We start from the raw sequence: 7,566 nt of genomic DNA, 5'->3' as shown, positions 1-7,566 counted from the left end.
ATACCAACTTGTAAGACTCTCAATTAAAATACACAATATTTTTACCGCCTAACTAAGAAAATTCATAATCATTAAAGCACAAACATTAATATTAATCCTAGTGTAGCACATAAGTGTTTTAAAACCAACACGACACTAAAAGGATACATAAGTATTCCTTCTATTACAAAATTTATATATACTCTAACTTTCAACATTTTGGTGCTGTGTGAGTTGTACAGTTTGCATAAGTTATGTTTTGTGCTAATGCATGTTGTATGTTGTGTACTTTTAGATGTACAATGCTTTTTAGAAGTTGTGCCCTTCTTTTGCTGCGTTAATGAGAGAGACGATTCTGGAGAGAAGATTCGCCGGCCACCGGATACACAACTGGTCGACTATCTGGATATATTGATGGAAGTGGGTGTGAGTCCAAAGAATGCAATATTGTGAAAATCATCAGGAGGATCAAACCAAAGGCTATATTTCCACTTCATTCAAACCCTAATTTTACCATCCTTCAAGAGCTTTAAGGAGAAGAATCAAAGAAGAACGCAACTTTCCACTGATCTCTACTTCATTCAAACCCTAATTTCAACGAAGGTCCACCGTAGCAAGTCATAGGTCCGTAATCTTCCTGTACCAAAACCCTAATTTACAGATTCATATGCAATTTCATCATCGTTACTAATCCTATTGCTAATTGATCAGGGGTTTCGTTATTTGTTCATGCGTGTCAGGGAGATTCGGTTACAAAGATGAATAATAATGTTTTTGTTTCCAACGTGGCTTCTGTGGTTACACAAGTGATGAAGATGACTGACAGAGTTTCGTAAGTTCTTTAATTTTGATGCTTTGTTGATTTTACACTTCTTAATGAAATTTCTAACCCTATGGGTTGTGCAAGTTAGGACATACTTATTGTTAAATTGCTTGCAGTGGTGTCTCAGACTCTCAGCTGAAGGAAGTGGTGTTACTGTAGAGGGATCTGCTTCTTTCCCAGAAGAGGCTGATACAGCTCCTGTTGCTGACACAAAGGTACAATGATCTTAGTTTTTATCTTTTTTTTGTTAATCTATCTTTCTTATTGTTTGATGATTTGTTATGTGGTATACTGGTGTTGTATTTATCTCTTTTTTTAAACCTCACTAAAATGTGATTTCATGCTCATGTATGTATTATCAAGGTTGCTATTGATGAAGATGATGACTGTGGTGTGGATCTTTTTGGTGAAGAGACTAAAGAGGAGAAGAAGGCTGCTGAAGGTCATGCAGTTGCAGTTAAGGCATCTGGAAAGAAGAAAGAATGTGAGTTTTTGCTCATATTCTATATTCTTGATATTTACTATATATCTGAATATTACTTTTCTCAACATGGTTTCTGTTTTATTTACTTTTATTCTCTTGGTTATGTTATTAGTTGGAAACTCTTTAGTCTTGAATTGATGGATGTAAATTGGTACATGATGCTAATATCCCAGTTCTGGATGTAGATTGTACCAATTATAACTCTTTAAAAGTAACTTTCATTTGATAGGATGTTAACATCCCAGTTCTGCACCCATGTATATAATACTATGGGGTATGGGGCGGGGGTTGGGGTGTGGGTTGGGTACAAACGCCCAAGTCACCACCCCGGGTGGGCTTGGGTTTCGGCGTAGCCCCTTGGGCGGGGGTTTCAGCCCGGGCGTGGGGCGGGCCTAGCGGTCTTCCGTGGCCGACTCTCATTGGCTGGGTTGGCAAGGCTATAGGTGTAGGATTTGAATTTAAAAAATAACCATTTAGCCAAGCCAAACCGATACCCCAAGTACTGTAAAACCCCCCACCGCTTATCCACATCGCTACCCCAACCCTTCACTCCCCCTACCCGAACCTGCGACCCACACTTGAAAAATGGCCTCATGGACGCACGAGGAAGAGATAGCACTTGTAACGAGCGTCGTGGACGCGATGAAGGGCCGCCAACCAGGTGAGACCCGCTACTGGCCGGAAGCTTTCGCTAGCTACCGGCACAACGTGGGCGTACGAGGAAGAGATAGCATTTGTAATCCTTTTTTTGGTAGGATTTTGTAATTTTTAGGAAATTTTAATAATAATTTTAGGCTTTTTTTATTTTGTGTGTATTTTTTTAATAATTTTAGGCTTTTTTTCAATTTTTTCTTATAATAATTGACATGTGGACAACCTACGTGGGCTAGCCACGCCCCGCCATACCGACCCAACCCACACGTGACTAGCGGTGCCCCTCGAAGTCCACGTGTCAACCCATGCTCCAAACCCCCGCCCCACCATACCCCACGGTCTAAATAATCAAGAGTTGTTTAAAAGTAACTTTCATTTCACTTGGAAGGAAAAATATAGAGATAGAAACTTTATCTTTCACGTTACTAATCTTAAATTATATTGCAGTTCTGTGTGTTACTTATCATCAACTTTTAATTTTGATATATCTAAACATAGCAACTCACTAGCAAGATGCGAGAAACAGGTCAGTCATTTAAAAAAACAAGGCTTTTTCTAATACCAGATTTTTCATTCAACACAAGTATTATATCATTCAAATGTGTTATGTATTAGTTAACTTCACTCCATGATTGATAATAATTGTATATCAGGGCTGGAGGTACAACTTTGTTTCAACTACAAATTCTCTTGCAAAATGTTTGACAAAGCCTAGCATTTACATTCCTATCAAGATACAAAAGGTACATATCACAAACTTCTTATAGATTTGTGGATCTGGCTTTTGTGTTACAGTTGAACTACAAATAAAATGTGCTGAACCATATGTATAAAAATATAGATAATTAATTTATAATTTTGTTTAAATTGGCAAGAACTACTGTACCAACTACTATTTTCCTAAGCTTAATGAAATTTGGGTTGGGTTGGTGGGTTACTATGGAACTTGATCATAACACTAGCTTATAGAATACAATAACCGACCCGACTGTCAGTGGCGCAGCTTCTATAAGGCGGGAGGGGGCAGCCGTCCCACCGAACATTTCGCTCATTAGTGGAGAGTATGTAGTTTCCGTATAAACTTTTTTTTGGTATACACGTTTTCAACCCCCCGGTCTTATAGAAACTTTTGGGTATATACATTTTCGACCCCCGGTCGGAAATCTCAAGCTTCGCCACTTCCGACTGTGTTGCCTAAGCTCCAGTTAAAGGAGTTAAAGGAGATGAAAGTTTTGATAATATAGACAATGTTTCTTATGGTACAGTTGTGTAGTTGTGTGAGATCAAGTCTTTTTTTTCAAATAAATATGAGTATGAGTGAGAATTGGAACGGTCTAGGTCTGGTGCATACAATAGCTTTGAAACAAAATTGTTTTTGAGAATGGGTCAGGTACCTTGGCTGCTGCTATTGAAGGAACGTAGGCGATGTTTTAGTTTGCAAGTTAGAAACCGTTACCGGGTACTGGCGCTAACATGGGAGCAATGACAAAAGTTTGATATGGGTCAAGTTGGGTAGTGCAGCTTGCTGGGTATTGCTGTTGTATGCCTGTATGATTTAGTTTATTATGTTTATTTCCTTTTTGTTTCCCTAGGTGTACTGGGGTGAGTGAGCCTCTGGCTTGTGGTTTTTTTTTTATGTGTTAATAATAAAAATGGTGTTTTGTTTGCCAAACACAACGGGTAATATATGTGGCCCCGGCCGCAACGCGGCGGGTGCTATTTCTAGTTATTACTAATGATCATCTAAGACAAAATTTTTGGCAGTACTTCTTGATTGTGTTCGGTTCATAAGCCTTGCGTTGATCACCATCCGTTTGGTTGACTTACTTGAAAGCTGGAAAATTTAACAAAATAATAATGTTAGAATCCTTCAAATTTCACATAATTAAAAGTACGCTTAAAACGGATTCGAACTGTGTAATTATACAAAGCTTAACAATTTTGGCTGGGCTCCACCGTAAATTACGGTGGTCACCGTAATTTACGGTGGGCGCTGGACATTTATGGTTCTACCGTAAATCAGTAAAGAACCACCGTAACGATTTACCCTCTACCGTAAATTACGGTGGTTACCGTAATTTACGGTAACTTCTGCATATTTTTCCTGTTTTGCTGTTTTGACCCGTTTATACCATTTTTTGCACTTTTAAGTCATCAAAGCGCAGTACGGGGCATTTCTTTGCAACAAGTATGACCCGTTTTGGATCCCTTGCTTCAACACACACGCTCCCATTACCGATTTGCGTGTTAATAATATTCTTCCCATTACCCGACACATGGGTTTATGGTCTACGGATGAGGTACTTCCGTTACCCGGTTTGTACCCACCATTGTTAGCTCGTTTTGGTTTGCCATTATGAAGTCCCTCATTTTAAGCAACCAAACCAACACAACTCTGTATTGTTCATAACTAGTAAACCATTAAAAATGAAAACTAGATCATCAATATTATAGTAGCGTTAACCACGTACCTTAAAGCTTTCCCTTTAAACGAGCGTCCGCACCGGCTTGACTTCCCGACGCCTCACTCGTATTGCCTAAAACATACAAGCCAATTACCATTAGAACCATTCGGCTCATGACTAAGCTTGTTACTTTACCAACACCACATTTGTGTCGATCAATGTCTTTTAGGCATTTTATCAAACATCTTATGTGCATGATTTCTTACAATTCATAACTAAGTTTAACATTTATCATTTAGCCATGATAAACATCAATTTAGGCAATTTCACTAAATTTTCACATTAATAATTTCTGAACCTTGTTCATAGAACTTGAATTACTCTAGGATACATCATAATCCTAATGTCTCATACTTTTCTACAAAAACCCCGATATCACCTCTAATGGTGATTATGAACTTTACAAGAATTAGGCCAAATTTCAACAAGCCCTCGACTAGGGTTCATCCCTATACACTATTTAAATCAAAACAGCTATCATGCATGCTCAAATTTGAATCTCATGAATTTATCTAGAATTTAAGGTAGAACCGAATCATGAAATTTTTGCATACCTTACGATCCCTTAGTCAAGGTGATCACAAATCTATGTTCAGATTTCAATTTGGACTTGATTCGAACCTTCAATTAATGGATTTTGTGAATGTTAGGGTTTGAGGGGAAATCCCCTTGTTGCCTGCGTTCTGGTCGATCAAACACACACTTAGGTGTGTGTTTGGTGTGTTATTTTACTAGTAATAATTGAAGTTCCAGATTTGACAAGTTTGGTCCCTCAAGTATACATGAGCTATAGAAAAGGGCATTTAATTATACTTTATCATATTATGTTAAGATTTCTTACTAACTAGGTTATCTTTCCTAGTCTTTTATCTTAACTTACTACTGATATTTAGTTTAAAGTGTAACATTAATATTTTCGGGGTGTTACAGCGACAGCCCCCTAATCGCAGATTTTTGCATATTTTTGTTGTTTAAGCCATAGAATTTGCACTTACCCTCTATTAAAATGTCAAAACTAATATTTTTAGTGGTTTTAACCATAGGTATTGCTCGTTGACAAGGATGTCGATCAAGCAAAGGAATTCAAGAACCGAACACATGTTTTGAAGACTTCCGCGCTAATCTAATCTATCTAAACTTAGTTGTTTTTGAAACTTTGTTAGATGTGAATGTTCTTAATCAAGATAGTAGGTTATGTCAACCGGTTTAAACAATGTATATCTCCACTTATCAACTTAAATTTTGCTAAGTTTATGCATTTGGTTTTAATAATTTTGTGTATTTCCATGAACAAATAACGAAATTATTCAACGGGTGTTACAAGTTGGTAATCAGAGCTCAAGGTTATTAACAAGGTGTGTTCGGTTCAAGCTTGATCAACATCCGGTAAGAGTTAATTATTTTAGTAGGATCATTAATGTAAATGAAACAGGAATTGATATGCACGGGAAGAGTGTGTTAACACACTCAAACCCGGAAAGTGCATTAAGTAAGAACAGTTAAACAAATTGTGAACTTGACTAAACTAAAGTAAATAAACCATATGATATAGATGAAATGTGTAACGCATGATGTAAACATTTCAGTTTTAAAGATGACGGATAAGGGTAATGATGATGCGGTGCCGAGAGTCACCGAGCAAATGAGAGAAGTGATTGCCGAGGAAGTAGGAAAGGCAATCGAAAATAGCTTATCCGGTTTTATTGATAAGATTCATAATACGGTATTATCGGTTGTTGATGAGAGAATCAAGAAATTGGAAGATGATGCTAATGTAGCTAAGGAAAAATCTGGAGAGCGCAAGGGCTGCTCGTACAAAGAATTTATGGCATGTAAACTGCCACTCTATCACGGAGAGGTGGATCCGATAGTGTGCCAAAGATGGTTGAGTGATATTGAAGGGGTGTTCGAGAGAACCCACTGTGACACAAATGACTTCATAGCTTATGGCACGGGTCAGCTGAGAGGTCAAGCAAAAGACTGGTGGGATAATAAGAAAAAGGAGATCGGAAGTGAAGCGGCAAAAGCAATGACATGGGAGGAGTTTAAGGTACCATTCCTTTAACATCACAGTCCCAAAGCGGTTATCAATCGAATCAAAGAGGAATTTATTCAGCTTAGGCAGAAAGGCGAATCTATTGATAAGATCACGAGGATCTTTCACGACAAACTGAGGTTTTGTGATGAATTGGTGACATCCGAAGAACAGAAGGTGTATTATTATTATAACATGCTAAGCGCAGAGTATCGGGAGTTCATGAAACCCTCACCGAAATCATTAATACTGCTCGAGAAAGGGAGATAGAGCTAAAGAAACAGATTGAAAGGGTTGAAAGAAGGGCGCAAATGGTTAATCCAAGCCTTATGAAAAAGGCACGTACAACTGAGTCATCAAAGAAGCAAGAAGGAAAAAGCAGTTCGCCCAGTTGTAAAGTATGCGGGAAAGGGCACAAGGGTGAGTGCCGATTTAAGGACAAGCCGTGTCTTATTTGTGGGAAAACAGGGCACACGGCTGCGTTGTGCCCGGGGAAAGTGTCGGTGTGCTACAAATGTTATCAGCCCGGTCACAGAAAGTCTGAGTGCCCGGAGTTAACCGGAAAGAAGGATGGCAAGGATACTCATACTGAGACTCCAAAAGCAAAAGCAAAAGCCAGATCCTTCCAGTTAACAGAAGTATGCGCATGTGTATCGATTACCGAGAGTTAAACAAACTCACGGTGAAAAATCGATACCCACTCCCAAGAATTGATGATTTATTTGACCAGCTGCAAGGAGCCAATTGGTTTTCAAAGATTGACCTCAGGTCGGGTTATCACCAGTTAAAGGTCAAGGAGGAAGACGTACCGAAGACGGCCTTCCGTACACGGTACGGGCATTATGAGTTCCTCGGGATGCCCTTTGGGTTGACCAATGCACCCACGGCTTTCATGGACCTCATGAACCGGGTTTGCAAACCAATGTTGGATAAGTCGGTGATAGTGTTCATCGACGATATCTTAGTGTATTCAAAGAGTGAAGCTGAACACGCAAGTCATTTACGTGAAGTGTTAGAGACGCTCAGAAGAGAGAAGTTGTATGAAAAATTCTCAAAATGTGCCTTCTGGTTACGAGAGGTGCAGTTTCTCGGGCACATCATTAGTGCCAACGGGGTGTTAGTAGAC

At 38.9% G+C, this 7,566-nt stretch overlaps 1 long non-coding RNA gene across 3 annotated transcripts; it reads left to right on the top strand.

Moving 5' to 3' along the window:
* The first annotated feature begins 330 nt into the window (after window positions 1-330).
* On the top strand, window positions 331-3,612 carry LOC110935191. Of its 3 annotated transcripts, none has more exons than XR_002588937.2 (6): window positions 331-603; window positions 720-811; window positions 919-1,017; window positions 1,166-1,286; window positions 2,594-2,683; window positions 3,331-3,612. It is a non-coding gene; the product is annotated as an uncharacterized LOC110935191 (long non-coding RNA). The 3 variants fall into 3 exon arrangements; XR_002588936.2 differs by having other exon boundaries at window positions 691-811; XR_004890538.1 differs by lacking the exon at window positions 3,331-3,612 and adding an exon at window positions 3,214-3,296 and having other exon boundaries at window positions 691-811.
* Window positions 3,613-7,566: the final 3,954 nt, after the last annotated feature.

The sequence above is a fragment of the Helianthus annuus genome, chromosome 4 (genome assembly GCF_002127325.2).
Source record: "Helianthus annuus cultivar XRQ/B chromosome 4, HanXRQr2.0-SUNRISE, whole genome shotgun sequence".
In the NCBI taxonomy this organism is placed as follows: Eukaryota; Viridiplantae; Streptophyta; class Magnoliopsida; order Asterales; family Asteraceae; genus Helianthus; species Helianthus annuus.
The sequence above is the reverse complement of the archived record's forward strand: the minus strand, read 5'-3'. Positions and strand labels throughout refer to the sequence as shown.